Source organism: Petaurus breviceps, unplaced genomic scaffold (genome assembly GCF_028583685.1).
Source record: "Petaurus breviceps papuanus isolate PSGF00001 unplaced genomic scaffold, PetGlider_PUasm1.0 37, whole genome shotgun sequence".
NCBI lineage: Eukaryota > Metazoa > Chordata > Mammalia > Diprotodontia > Petauridae > Petaurus > Petaurus breviceps.
In genome coordinates, this window is record NW_027186296.1 from 54,940,060 (window position 1) to 54,956,300 (window position 16,241).

Genomic DNA, 16,241 nt, shown 5'->3' on the forward strand with positions numbered 1-16,241 from the left:
GGAGCTCTGACTCGTAGGCCCTGGCCTGCCTAGACTGTGTCATGAGTCAGGACCAATATAAATTAAAATCTTAAAGTCACACTGTGAAGGCATTCTTTACCCCCTGAGGTATTTTTTGCAATGACAGTTCTCTTTTTGACTAGTTTCCTAGTTTTGTAATCTCACAGCATAGAATGTCAGTGCACTCATGAGCAGAGGGAATGAAGAAGTCTATTTGGGGACCGAAGAGTTAAATTGATAAAAAAAAATAAGAAATAATTTGGGTAGATGTGTTGACTGTTGATAAGCAGACTTGAAATAATAATAGTAGAGGCTGCTTATCACAAGCAGGCAATAGTCCTATGGTAGTGCTTGGACTGATGAAAAAAATGGAAACAGAAATTAATAGTGACAGTACTGGTAGAAACAAGCCATAAATCTGATACCAAGTCATAAAATACAGCCTAACCCAATAAACACATGCTACTATTATTGTATTAATATTTTTCTTAAAAAATCACAGAATTGTAAAAATGGAAGGTAGGTAGATGAACACTTTTAAAAAATGGGAGTTCTCACTCACTGTGGCTTGGAGGCATGGAGATTACTTTTTATCTAAATGAAAAAGTCTAAAGGTAAATGGAAGCATGAAGGCCCCTACTCTAGTAAGCAAAACATATAATGGTGGCCACACTTCTTTCCATTACTAAAAAAAAGTGTGAAATTTTTTGAGGTTTCAACACTTTGGATAGCTCCATTTTAGCAAGCATTTTTGTTTCTTTATGGTTACTATAGCACTATGATTTTATGAATGTGGGTTCACATGTGTGCAACTATGGAGGAATCATTTAGTCTTTTGGGCCTCAGGATCCACGTCAATAAAATGAAAGCATTTGACTAGATGATCTCTAAGGTCCCTTCCACAACAAAATATAGCATCTTGCAAAATCATCAGCCAACACTTATTAAGCACCTATAATACATAATATTGCAGGGTCAAGGGCTATAAATGACTTAGGACATTTTAAAACATATGCTCAGGGAAACTAGGTGGCACAGTGAATAAAGCACTGGCCCTGGAGTCAGGAGGACTTGAATTCAAATATGGCCTCAGACACTTAACACTTACTAGCCATGTGACCTTAGGCAAGTCATTTAACCCCAATTGCCCTGCCTTCCCCCCTCTTAAAAGCTAAAAAAAAACCCAAAAAACAAAAAACCCATATCCTCAAGAACTCAAAAAGAAATGGATTCAATTTGCTCTATAATTCACTTATTTAAAGAACTGCTTATTATGGGAGCACCTATAATTTTTGATTGGCCACGAAAGTCTAGGACAGTTGTTTGGCATTTAAAGTCTGATATAATTCTTCCAAGGAAGTCAAGAAAGGGTATTCTTATTCCCATTGTACATTGAAGAAACAGACACAAAAGGATAAAGCAACTAGCTAAATATCATGAAACCTGATGTTGGCAGACACAAAACTAGGTGGTTTGAATCTTAGGCCATATTTCCATCTGTGAATCACTGGTACCTTTCTATCTCAGAAAACTCATTGCTTTGATGGAAACCACAAAACAATTCTGCTAATGCTGGTAAAATAAGACAAAGAAAGGGTTTTTTCAAATATATTTAAACATATTCTAAGAGTTCAGTATGTATATATGCATATGTGTGTACATTTTACATATGTGTGTGTGTTTGTGAATGAACTTCAGGAAATAACCTCTAATTTGATAGGATTTTACAAACTCTTGTTTCCAATGATGTTTTGTTTTAGCTTCTGTATGGTAGGCCTTCGTTCTCAGCAAGACATCAAAACTTGACTTAATAGGCAACAGGGGTAAAATATCCAGCTCTTTAAATGTAAGGTATCCTGAGATACATACAAGCCTCAGTCCGACATGTGATAAAGTAATCTAAAGCTAGGTCCAGCCTGCCAGTTCAGGCCTAAAGGGATTTGATTCAGAGTCAAAACCTTTGGCTCACGAGGTCATTTTCTGTTCTTACTTTTCTTATAACAAAAGCAGAGGCTTCTTTTTTTTCCTTTTTTTTTTGTGTGTGTGTGTGTGTGTGCACGTGCATGCATGTGTGTGTATGTGTATGTGCATGTTTTAAGTCTAGTGAATTCATCAGCTGCTGCTTGTTGAGCACTGGGTCTTTATTTCAGCCTACTGGAACGTTTTCATTAGATGGAGGCCTCTGAAGTATGCTAGAGGCTGAGGTTTGTGCAAGTAAAAATCTTAGGCCTCTCCAGAAGCAGCCTGATTGAAATCAGCACTGTGTCAGGGGCTGTCATATCTCAGAAAAGACATAAAACACACGGAAACATCAATAAGCAACAAGCCTCTGACAGCTCTGAGACATTCCAGCTGACAAGAAGAGAAAGGGGGTAAGGTTAGGGCTCAGGGGGGATATTTAAAATGCCTAACAGCCAGTCGAAGTGTTGGCAGGCTTCAGGGAGGCCTAGAGAAGACAAGATAAAGTCTATCAGGTTATCACCTGGTTCGAGATGGATTCCTCATAGCAAGGCCACAGGGATAAGACAATGACACAACTGTTTTTCCCCCCTTTATTTTAAAATGTTTCCAAGAATCAGGCTGCATTTATACTGTTACCCAGACAACGTTTGTGCAAGAGAAGATTAAAAAAAAATGTTTAAAAGGAGAAAAAAAAGGAGAAATCAGTGAGTTAAAGAATTCTGCTTCTAGCTACAATGTCCAGAAATCAAAAAGGATTAACAAGGTTTTTTTCATTTAATTTCCTGTACACCAGAAGCTTTTGTTAAGAGATCAGAGATATTGCTATTTATTGAATTTTTAATATGATCTTTATTAAAAGGTAGCACACATGTTTGGTTTCCCTCTCTCTCTCTTTTTTTTACATGCATGGATATAAAAATCAAAGCCCAGGAATGATGAACCATCGTTTGATTTCACTCCCTTTCTAATATGTTTGAGGATTCAGATCTAATACTTATTGAAATTTTTAAAAGAAAACAGATAGATGTCCCCCACCCCCTTCTCCTTTTAACTGTCCTCTATCTTAAAAAGAAAGTAATGGTCATTGCACCTTAACCCTTCAAGGATCTTAGTCAATCAAAGAGACTTCTGAAATATCCTGAAGCCTAGTAAGATAATATGGAAACCTAAATCTAAATGAAATAAAGGTAAAGTAAATTGAAGCTCTTTATCCCCTCTTCACTCCCCAATTAATTTCATCCAAATGTACAAATTATTGGCCAATTTTCAAAATGATCTATGTTCATCAAGGAAATATATATATATATATATATATTTTTTTTCAGAAAAATGAAGAAAAGAACTAAAATAGTTTGGTATTGAGGAAAGTATCAGTTATACCTAAGTTCTACTCATCTTCATCTACTACACTGGACAAATGGCTTCAGTTTACATATCTGGATGAACAAACTACATAATATCAAAGGTTCCTACAAGTTCCAAGGCTCTAGATTCTTATTTTTTAATTCCACTAAAGACTTTTGGGATTTTATAAGAATGGCTCTGTGGTGAATAAGTGAAGTTTTAGAAAGAATGAGGTTTTCTGTTATCTTTGAGACCCCATCTCTGCAGATCCATGCTGTTCCTCCATACCAAATTCAATTCAAGAAACACTGAAGTGCTTTGTACCTGGAAGATACCATTCTGAGTCCTGGAATGGACTTACTATTTTCATTGTTTGTGCCATACTACTTGGTGCAAATATACCCTGCTTACTTTTCTTTGACAACCTGGTTGCTTCTATTGCCCACTCACACTAAAATATATGCATACCTCTTTTTTACTTTTAATCATCCAGAACATAATTCAGTTTTACTTGGGGTGGGGTCAACAAGTTATATGTGATAACCCTTCACTGTTGCTTTCATACCTGCAAGTTAGCATCCTATGAGACATCATTTGAAATGTGAGATACTTATGTTAAAAGGCCTAAATTCTAGATTTTTTTTTAAGGATAATGATAAGCAATTATCTTTTTGGACTGGGTTGAGTATATGGATGCCCTGATCTGCAGGAAAGAGTCAGATTAGTTTTCAAGGTGATCTCTAGCCTCATAATTATGCAAGAAAAAAATGCTGTCTTAAGGAAGAACAGAAACCATATAATCATGAGCCATTGGATTCTGTAAGAGGCACATGCTATTCTCAGTTAGTTCAAAAGACCTGGGTTTCGGTCCTGGTTTCTATATTTATCAGATATGAGACTACTGACTTAACTTCCTTTATGAAGTACAGGAAATATTATATATAGGACGTACTCTTGAGGGGTATTGTGAGAAAAGCATTATTAAACTGTACAGCACAATATATATATATACATGTAAGCTAGTACTATCAATTTAATTTCTTTAAAATTTTATTTATTTCATGGTTGCCAAGGATATATAAAGAAACAAGAAAGGGAGAAAGAAAGAAGGGAAGGAGAAAGAAAAAGAGAAAGAAAAGAAGGGAAGAAAGAAACCTTTTATTTCCTCACTTTTGTGTCTATTTTATTTTTGTTGTTTTTGATAATTGTTAAGCTTACAATAAAAACAGCAAAAAATAATACAGATTATAACCAATAGACTGCTAAAAATTGTCTAGTTTCTCACCTGCAGAAGCTGAAATCTTTCCATTTTAGAGTATTGGATGATGTTTTGGGGTGATGTTTCATCCTTCTAGGTTCTAAGCTGACTTCTATATTGAATAAAATGAAATTGGAAGACAAGCACAGAATTTCAGGTTTGTGGTTTTTTCCTATTATTTGGTTTAGGAGAGAAAATGAGAGAAAAGAAAAGAAAAAAGAGAAAAAAATAGAATAGATGGAGTCACCTGACTTCAAGAATAAAAATAGGTCAAGTGAATAATCCAGAAATTAGCTTTATTTGGCCTGTTATTGTCCTCTAATATACTGGAGATATCAAGGTTGATATTTGAGCTCTTTCATTCCAATATAAATTTTTAAGGAATGTTATTGAGATCTCAAAACTAACCTATGTGATTTGACAGTGTTCTTAACCTATATTTTAGTAAATATACAATTGTATTTGATCATGTGTGCGGTAAATGTTTGTTTTTAATGTGTGGTGGTGTATATGCCATTTCAGGTCTAAGTAAATCAATAAAATCCAGGAAATTCTCAGACAATCTTGTATTAAAAATCCAATAATTTAGTCCCATGGGCTTCAGCAAAGACTAATGTTAAATGAACACTGTGTTCTATCTTTTATTTATTTAGTATCTTTAATTTAGTGCTACCCATAACAGGTACACATTTTCCTCAGAGGAGGTCTTAATCATTTACTCCTTTGGAGACTCAGCGACTTTGAGATCATAGGAATTTTTATCTACCTTCAATAGCTATTATTAGAGGAAGTAGCATACTACAGATATAATTCTAGAATACTTTATAAAAATGATGATGATGATGATGATGAAGAAGAAGATGATGATGATCCACTTTTATACAATTCTTCTTGGTTGAAAAATGCTTTCTATACAAAAAAAAAACTTGTAAGATAAAGTCTGATGCCATCTCTACTAAGAATGTGAGTATACATACATATTGAAATATATACCAGGAAGATAATTAACACTACCAGTTCATGTTTCTGCTCCACTTTGAGTGTATTTGAAAACTATTCCCAGATTCACACTAGAAAAGTAATACAAAACTGAATGCAATACATCACTTCCTTTTCCCCTTTCAGGTACCTTTATGATAGTATATGGAAGCATAATTCACTTTTTTCAAGCTGATATTTTTCAGATATTAATTTAATTTTAAAAACCATTCAATTACAACTTTTCCTTTAATATTTTTATTTAGGGAATTCAAATTACTGGTTGTTTTAGTACCTTTTTATTTATTACCTGATTGTCATCTTTCTTACAGTTTGGCAATTGATTTGACTAAACTGAATCTTGATTAGTGAAGCATCAAAATAATGTGTATCTCAAAAAAATGCCCAATTAAGATTAACTACCTTCCAATCAGTTTAACAACTAAGTACTAACTAAAGACTGCCTGCATAACTTGCCATGTGCCATCTTTCTGAGACAAATCATTTATTTCAAGGAAGAAGAAATTGAAGAGCAAAAGTCTTTAATAAGATGTTGTCTCTACTTCCTACTTTCTTTCTTTTCATTGGTTTGGTTCAATTCTGGTACCATGGACAAAACACCAAAAATTGAGTCCTAAACAGGTATTTAAAATTAATGAAAATTAAAAAAAGTGAATTAAAATAAGGTATATTATACTTATTGGAACATACTGCATTATGGGAGGAAAGGTTTCACGGTTTGATTTTATTATAATAATCTCAATGACAATACAAAGTTAAAGTACTCACATCCTCAAGTGAGGTGAGAAAATCTAAGAATACTGAATTTTTTCTTGATTTCTCCTTCTTCTGCTGGTTGGTTGAGCTTCATCTCCTTTGTAAAGACATTATGAAAGCATAAGATACTGAGCAACCCAGTAAAGGACAAATAATACACAGTTCAGTGATATCAAGTTAAAGTGGTCTCAAATTTTTAAAACATGCTTAGCATATGTTAACACTTACTGACCAGAAGCATTATTTTGAAATAAAGCAGTGAAACAGCATGGTATTGTAAAAAGAACATTGGATCTATGGGCAAGTGACCTATCATTAACATCTAACTATATTTCTTATGATCTTTGTTATGTTGGGGTTGCTCCTTGATCCCTCTGGGTCTCAGTTTCTTTATTTGTAAAATTAAGATGAAATAGATGATCCTTAAGGTTATTGCTGGTTCTAACATTCTGTGACTATATTATATAAAACCCCAAATATTTAATATTAGAGTTTCTCATTTTCCTAGTTTTAAAAAAAATGATACTCCAATATTTCAGTGAATCAGTATGTTTGTGATTCTATTTATGTGTGTAGTCCCCCCATATATGCAGATTGCAAATCACTCATATCACTAATCTTTGGAGATTCTTGTCCTTGTTCTCTCATATATTTTCTGCAGAGGATCTTCCAATATTCTGAGTCATGTCTTGTAGGATGTCTTTTTTATATTTTGTGAGCACTAGTACAGCATTTGGAAAGCTATTCTGTTATCCCCAATATATTTGCTCCATGAAGTTTTTTTTTTTAATTTAACTGAAATTTATTTTTTTGTAAATAGTATATTATTTTTTCCAAACACATGTACACCTAGTTTTCAACATTCATTTTTTTATAAAAGCAATTGGGGTAAAGTAACTTGCCCAAGGTTACATGGCCAGTTTTGTATGTGTGTGTGTGTGTGTGTGTGTGTGTGTGTGTGTGTATGTGTGTTAAGTATTTGAGGCCAGAACCGATCCCAGGTCCTCCCAACTCCTGGGCCGGTGCTCTTACTCACTGCACCACCTAGCTGCTCCAACATTCATTTTTATAAGATTTTGAGTTCCAAATATCTCTCCCTCTCTCCCTCCACAAGACAGAGAGAAATTTGATATAGGTTATACATGTGCAATCATGTTAAACATATTTCCACATTAGTCATATTGTGAAAGAAACAGGACAAAAGGGAAAAGTCACCAAAAAAAGAGTGAAAATCCTATGCTTTGATCTACATTCAGACTCCATAGTGCTCTCTCTGGTTGTAATTAGCATTTTCCATCATGAATCTTTTGGAATTTTCTTGGACTACTGTATTGCTGAGAAGAGCTAACTCTATCATAGCTGATCATTACACAATTTTGCTGTTACTATGTATGTTATTCTCCTGGTTCTTCTCATTTCACTTAGCATCAGTTCATGCAAGTCTTTCCAGGTTTTTTTCTGAAATCCACCTACTCATCATTTCTTATGGAAAAACAGCATTCCATTACATTCATAAACCACAACTTGTTTAGCCATTCCCCAACTGATAGACATCCCCTCAATTTCCAATTCTTTGCCACCACAAAAAGAGATGTAATAAATATGTTTGTACAGGTGGATCCTTTTCCCTTTCCTGGATTCTCTTTGGGATGTAGACCTAGTAGTGGTATTGCTGTATCAAAGGGTATGTACAGTTTGATTGCCTTTTCAGCATAGTTTCAAATTGTTTTCCAGAATGTATGGATCAGTTCATAACTCTACCAACAATGCATCAGTGCCCCAATTTTCCCAGATTCTCCAACATGTTATCATTTTCCTTTTCTGTCATATTAGCCAATGTGATAGTTGTGAGGTGGTACTTCAAAGTTGTTTTAATTTGCATTTCTCTAATCAATAGTGGTTTAGAGCATTTTTTCATATAAATATAGTTTTAATTTCTTCATCCGAAAACTGTTCATATACATTGTCCATTTACTAATTGAAGAACGACTTGTGTTATTTTTTTTAGGAAACTTGGCCTGTATGAAGAGGCAGGTACATCACAGCTACAGTCTTTCTTTTGATATCAAATTACAACTAACCAATTATCTGTGAGCATGAACTATTTATCTCTTCCTTAACTTCTTTTAAAAAAAATTAGTATTTTATTTTTCCCCCAGTTACATGCAAAAACAATGCTTAAAATTCATTCTCAAAACTTTGAGTTCCAAATTCTCCCTCCCCATCCATCCCACCTCATTGAGAAGGCAAGCAATCTGATATAGGTTATACATGTGTAGTCATACAAAACATTTCCATAACAGTCATGTTATGTTGTGAAAGAAAACACAGACCAAAACAAACAAAACTTCAAGAAAAATAAAGTTTAAAAAAGCATACTTCAATCTGTATTCAGACACTATCAGTTCTCTCTCTGGAGATAGCATTTTTTATCATAAGTCCTTCAGAGTTGTCTTGGATTACTGTATTGCTGCAAATAGCTAAGGAATGGCTTGCATTCTTTTAAATATGACTCAGCTTTCTATATATTTGAGAAATAAGGCCTTTGTCAGAATTACTTGCTGTGAAAATTGTTTCTCATTTTTCTGCTTTTATTCTAATCTTAGTCCTGATATTCTTTGTGTTACTCCTTGATTATCACTGTTAATATTCACCTTAATTTCATCCACTATACATCTTTCTATTGGCCTTTGTGTCACCTATAGTTCTAGACCTGGAGTCAAGAAGACCCAAGGTTGAACCCAGTTTCAGATCCTTACTAGCTATGTGATACTGGGTAAGTCACTTAACTTCTATCTTCCTCAATTTCCTTATATACAAAATTGGGATAATAATAGTTCCTAAGTAGTGCAGAGGATAAAGTGTCAAGACTGAAGTTAGAAAGGCTCATCTTCCTAAGTATAAATCTGGCCTTAGACATTTACTGGCTATGTGATCCTGGGCAAGTCACTTAACCCTCTTTGCCTCAGCTCTTCATCTGTGAAAGGAGCTGGAGGAAGAAATGGCAAATCATTACAGTATCTTTACCAAGAAAAACCCAAAAGGGGTCACAAAGAGTTGGGCACAACAAATCCCATGGCTGTTGTGAGGATAAAATGCAATAATATTTGCAAAGCACTTAACAAAACTTTAAGGCCCGATATAAATGCTATCTACCATCATCATCATCATCATTATTGTGTTCCAAGGTGTTATGAATAAAATCATATTCTCTTTCACACAACATTTAAAGTACAAATTAAGAAATGCAAAAGTTAATAACAATAACATGGGACATTTACCTGACACATTAGCTATATTAACTCATTTGAAGATTCTTCTAACTCCTGAAGCCTTCAAAAACTGTTTCTCTTCCTTCTCCCTCAGCTAAAGACCTTACCTGTCACTTTACTAAAAAACATGAGGCATATGATTTTAACTCTGTATTTTCTCTTTCCTTTCATATCAAAACCCCCTGACATCATTTCCCTTTCTCATCCTTCCTTCCAGGCTTTGACAAAGAGCGGACCCTGTTCCCTGCCCAAACAAACTGCTCTATGTTTGTGCTTGATCCCATCCCTCCCATATTCTCCACCAGATTACATACTCACACATTCACCCTCTGTCTTACATCTCAAACCTCTTCCTGTATGCTAATTCCTTTCTTGCCACCTTCAAACATGTCTAAGTACTCACCATCCTGATAAAATCTCAATTAGACCCTATAATACCCTCAAACTGTCATTCTCTATTAGTCCTCTCTTTCTCAGGGAGACTCCTTGAAAAATTTGTCTATACTCTCACTACCCTTACTTCCTCAACACTTTGCATTGACTAAATTTTATCACTTAACTTAAAACTGTTCTGTCTAAAGTTATCAGTCACCTCTTAATTTCTAAATCTAATGGTACTTTTTCAGTTCTCCTTTCTGTCTCTCCTCATTGCTTTTGACACTATTGGCCACTCTCTCTTGTACAATTCTATCTGCTCTGGGTTTTGTGGCACTATTTTCTCTTGATTCTCTTCCTATCTGCATCTCCACTACTTCTCAGTCTACTTTGCTGCCTCACCATCCATATCACCTCTTTAATTGAAGAAGAGGGGAAGAATGATCAAAAGACAGACATAGAAAGAGATACAGACAGGCAGACAACAGAGAGACAGAGTATTTTTATTAGGGTAGTAATGTATCAGACTCTGTGCTAGGCACTAAGGGATACAATATAAGCAAGGGAGACAACCTCTGCCACCAAATTCTAATGTGGAGAGGGGGAGATGACACATAAATGGGAGCTAGAAAGGAAGGGTGGATGGTGGGAAGAAAGTGTGCCTTTGAGGACACAAAGCAGTTGAGAAGAAGATGGAAAAGAAGTCAAATTGGAAAAGGAGTGGTATTTTGCTGGGGGCCTTCCTGAAACAGTGGTCCAGGCAAGAAATCACTAATCATGCGAAAGGGGACTCAGGATGGAGGTATCTTTACAATGGCAAAACAACTGGTGAGGTGCAGAGGGAAAACTGCAAGATTCTGCCTAGGTGTGTGCTCTGTCTCTTTCTCTCTGTTCTCTTCTCTCCTCTTCTCGTCTTCTGTCTCTCTCTTCCTCCTCCTCCTTCCTCTCTTCCTCTCTCTAGTTCTCTCTCTCTTGTCTCTCCTCATTGACTTCAACAGATTTAACTACTATGTCTATAAAAATGACTCACAGATATATTCATCAACCCCAATCTCTCCCTATCTTGGATCATCACTAATTGTCTACTGGACAATGAAAACTGGATTTTCCAGAGAAATTTTAAACTTAGTATGTGTACAACTGAACTAATTATCTTTTCCCCAAATTCCATCCTTCTTCCAAATTTCCCTATTTCTCTCAGTCAACACCATTCTTCCAGGCTTTCAGTTCATAAATTCTACATTACCCTTGACTCCTCACTCTTCTCGAGCTCACATATAAAATCAGTTGCCAAATTCTGCTATTTCTACCTTCACAGCAGCTTTCACATTTGTCCCCTTCTTCTCTCCCCTCAGATTACTACCATCTCTACTTATTAATTCATCACTTCTTGCCTAGATTATTCCAATTACTTCCAAATTAATGTTTCTGCAACAAATCTCTCCACAATCCAGTCCATTCTATACACTGTCAATAAGATCATATGATTCCACTTGCAATGGCCTCCTATTACCTGAAGTTTGCAGAATGCTTTATAAATTGATTTCATTTCATCCTAAAAACAGCCTTCAGAGTAAGTGCTGTTAATTGTCCCCTTTTTACAGTTGAGGAAGCTGAAGCAGAAGTAAAGTGACTCACACAGGATCACACAGCTAGTAAGTGTCTGTGGTTGGATTTAAACTTCCTCTCCAGATCCTCTGCTCCAGCCAGTGTATTTTTGTATATTTCTTGTGTTAATTTTTTTTAAATTGTTAAATTCTACGTTTTTATTTTGTGTTATTTTTTATTATAATTTTATGTTAAATCAAAAAACAATCAACTCCTTTCTTTAGTTTTAAAAGTCCTTCCCAACAGATCTTTCTGGCCCAAAAGAAAATGACTCCCCTTTCAGCACTCCAATATGCACTCAAATTAGCCTTCTCTCTGTTCTTAACACACAATGCTCCATCTCCCATGTTTGTGCTCTTACACTGGATCTCATCCATGTCTGGAATGTACAGCCTTCTTAAATAAACCTCAGAGAGTCCTTCTCTTCCTTTAAGATGCCTCTCAAGCACCTTCTCCTAAAAAGTCTTTCTTTTTCCCTCCATTGCTTGTACACTTCCTACCAAATTACCTTTGCATATTTTTATTTGTGTGTGTATATTTATATGTATATATTTTATCCATTTATATTTAAGATAAATATGTCATATAGATTGATAGATAGAAAGATGGAGATAGACAGGAAGACAGATGATAGTCACCCTTTAGGAATGAGATCTCCTCACAGGTGGGGATTATATCTCCAATCACTAATACAGTGTCTGGCACATAATAAGTACTTACTGATTGACTGATATATGTTGGTTGATTATCTCATGACAATTCCGTGAGCTATACTTCAGTTATTATTATTCCTATTTCGTTCATATATGAAGAAATTGAGGCTAAAAGCTCATGACTTGCCAAGGATACAGAACTATTAAGTATTTGAATTGGGATTCAAAATAAATATACAACCACCTTAGAAATATATGCTGCTCTCCATTTAATATTACATTCCAGGTCTCTCCTAACAACAAATCTCCCTATATTTCCCTCTATATAAAGTTACCTAAGTTAAGACAAACAAACATTATAATCAATGACACATGATGTGAATTGTAGATGAGTTTGTAGTTATAAGAATAAGCACAGGGATGGCTGGGTGGCACAGTGAGTAAAGCACTGGCCCCAGAGTCAGGAGGACCTGGGTTCGGATCCGGCCTCAGACACTTATAACACACACACACACACACACACACAGACACACACACACACACACATACATAAAACATAGCCGTGTAAGCTTGGGCAAGTTACTTAACCCCAATTGCCCTCCAAAAGGCAAAAAAAAAAAAAAAAAAAGAATAAGCACAATGTGAGTTTAGACCTAGAAAACCTTACCCATTGAACTCATTGGTCTTATTAGCTATTTATAATAACCATTACAAGTCTTATTTATATTTTTAATAAACAGAAATCTATCAAAGAGGTGACTGAAAACCATCCTAAATAAATTCTATTAAGATAAGCCTGGATTCCCATTTCTGTTCCCAAAAGAAGACCAAGAGTTAAGCCTCTGTTTCTTATAATAAGCACATTAGGTGGACCTAATTATAAAGTGGAAGAAATTCTCTTCTATTGCAGTAAGTGGATTACTCATAACATACACTCTCACACACATGCTTCTTAGGAGCCTTCCACACTTGTCAAAGTCAAGTTCACTGATCACTTCCTTTTAAGTTTATCTGACAATCAGTGCTGTTTTTATGAGCTAGTGGAAAGCAAACTGATTTCTCTTTAGCCTATAGTTATTAGATGATGCACTTAAAATCCCTTATTATGAAACTGTCTGTGTCATGAGATATTGAGTTGGTCCTGACGGAACTAATGAAAGGCTCTTTTGAGCCACTTGATTCTTGGAATCTCAAGTACTATACTGGAATGTTATACTCTGGCTTATAACTTTAGCTCATAGAGTCAATAAACACTAAACTATAGTGACTGAGTCTCCCTATGGGTACATTTTTTTTAAATACAGACAATTATTGAAAAAGATTTTGTGTTTAAAACAACACTCACGTTGTTTCTTTTTGCTTTGTTTTCTTTTTCATATTATACTTCACTCCAGATTAGATGCAGTTGTTTATTTTTCAAAAGCTTAGGAAATTCTATAAGAAGAGAGTTTTCCTGTTATTTTTATTATATTGCAAATATATTTTTTATTAAAATACACTACATTGTAATGAGTTAACAATTTATTTACATTAAATGAATGAGCATTGGAAAGATTTATCTGCCCCCCCTTCTCCAATCTTGTGCTTTTAAAATGTTGTAAAGGTAATTCTTTTTGTAGCAGTATCTAAATGAAGAGTTCTAAGTCCATTAAGATCAAAATTCCTTAGCAGGAATATAAAATATCAATCAGCATCAGAAGTTGCTTAAGTTTGGCTAAAAATGGGTAGAATCATTTCTGCCACCATCAAAAAGGGACCAAAACATTCTCCTTCTGAGAGCTCCAGAATCCCAGGAGGACATTATTGCTAATAGCTTGTGAGGAAGACTAGCCCTAATTCCCCTTTCAAAATGACAATGTAGTTTAAGACTTTGGAAAGTTAACTAGGAGATTGCTCCTAACAGAGTCTAAAAGCCTTTAAGAAAATATATATTTTTTTTCATCTTTGCTTGCCTCTTCCTTTTAATTGGGTGGTTTTAATCCCATGTTGTTCCTTGTCTTTTGTTTTCTCTCAGAAAACTCATGATTATATAAAACTTAACTATTTATTTTTGTTATCCAGAATTGGCTCCATCAAATTTCCTTGATTTTTAAATAGGTTCCTGGAATTCTTCACCTATCCTTGGTTTATTTTTTTTTCTCTTTTGAATTTAGAACATTTCAAGACACCTGGGTTTCCTTTTTCTCTCTCATGAAAAGTGAAAGTATCTTAATGTTCCTGTCACAATTTATATCCTTTGATGTAGCATTATCTTTTTCCCCCTATGATGCACGCTCTCCAAGGCAATAATCCCTTTCCTCTGCTACAAAAGAATCTGGACTTTTTCATTAAAGTCCAGTTCAGCAAAGTAGAGCCATCTGTTTGACTTTGTATCTTAAATGTCACATTGCTTTGATGGGAGAACAGATGCACAGCTGACAACTGTACAGATATAATTGGTAGGGTACCAAATATCCAACTTTGGGACCATTTGATATGTGGAAACTTGGACCTGTACCAGTTTTAGCCTTAATCAATGGAGAAGAATATAATCAAGTAATACTGGAGCCTTTTGAGTTGTTTTATTAAGGCATATTTTACTTTGCTTCTTTTATTGATAAATTATGTTCTCTTTACCACCTTTTTACAGCTTTCAACAATCCCATAACCAAGATGCTTTTCTGTCCCTTATTCCTTAATGAAAACTACTGTAATTACCCCAGACTTAATGTTATTTCTCTTCTTCCCATTTCAAATGAAACGCCTGATTTTTCCACTCTTGGTCCACACTGTTCACACTACACAGTTTAGAATTCTGAAACTCCATGTTCATCATTTCTTTCCCAGAATTGCCTTTTTGAAACTCTACCTACTTTATGGAGCTTCATGACTTTTGCTTTCTGTAGGCAGCTAGGTGGGTGATGCGATAGAAAGAGCACTGGTCATGGAGTCAAGCAACCTGAATCCTAGCTTCAGACACTTAAAAGATGTAGTCCTGGGCAAGTCACTTAACCTCTGTCTGCCTCAGTTTCTTCATCTGAAAATTAGGATAATAATAGAACTTGCCTCTCAGGGTTGTTGTGAGGATAAAATGAAACAAAAAATTACAAAGAATTCTGCAAACCTTAAAGTATTATATAAATCCTAGTTGTTTTTATCATTGCTTACAAAGAGTTTTATGGCCCTAAGACCTTTGTACCATTTCTAACATTTCTATAGGAAAAAGCATTCCAAGTTCAAAATGGTAGACTTACTTCTGAACTGTTGAAACACAACAGTTTCCTATAGTGCAATAGTATTTCACTATTTTTCCCATGCCACGATTTGTTCAGCCATTTCCCAAATGTAGGTCACACCATTAGTTCTTCACCAGTTCCAAAAAAGCTGAAAGAGATGATTTCAGAGAAACTTGGGAAGGTGTGTGAACTGATAAAGAATGAAATGAGCATGATCAGGAGAAGTGTTACTGTAACAACAACACTGTAAAGAAAAAATACCTTTGGCACACCTAAGAAGTTTGATGAATGCAATCCATGGTCCCAGAGGCACTGATGATGACTCCCTCCTGACAGGGTGGTGATGGATACAAGTGAAGAATTAGATAGACATTTTTGGAAATGGACAGTAGGAGGATTTGTTTTGCTTGACTATGCTTATTTGTTACAAGGGTTTTCTTTTTGTTGTTCTTCTGAATTGGTGAGGGCACCGAGAGAAAGAAATGTTTTATTGTTTATTGAATAAAGGATTAATAGTTCATCAAAATGTAATTAATACTAATTAAATAAATATGGAAAATAAAAAGAAACAACTATTTTGAAACACCCGTTAGGTCCCACTAGCAGCACTTCTGGCCAAATTGTCTGCAGGGGTCCTGAAAAGGTTAATATAGCTTCTATAAGGTATCTAGTACAATTCCAGGAAGTATCTTGCCTTCTGGTACAATTAACCATTCTAAGTACCAAAGATAATAGTTTTTAAAAGCCAAAAGTTTTCAAGCAGAACCAGAAAAGGTTGAGAAAGCATTGTTCTCTGTGT

General features: G+C 35.0%; 1 long non-coding RNA gene across 1 annotated transcript; it reads right to left on the reverse strand.

The window, feature by feature from the left end:
- Positions 1-4,548: 4,548 nt before the first annotated feature.
- Positions 4,549-15,568, reverse strand: LOC138168565 (uncharacterized). The gene is made up of 3 exons (XR_011170137.1): positions 15,461-15,568; positions 6,332-6,416; positions 4,549-5,473 (listed from the first exon to the last, which is right to left on the reverse strand). It is a non-coding gene; the product is annotated as an uncharacterized lncRNA (long non-coding RNA).
- Positions 15,569-16,241: the final 673 nt, after the last annotated feature.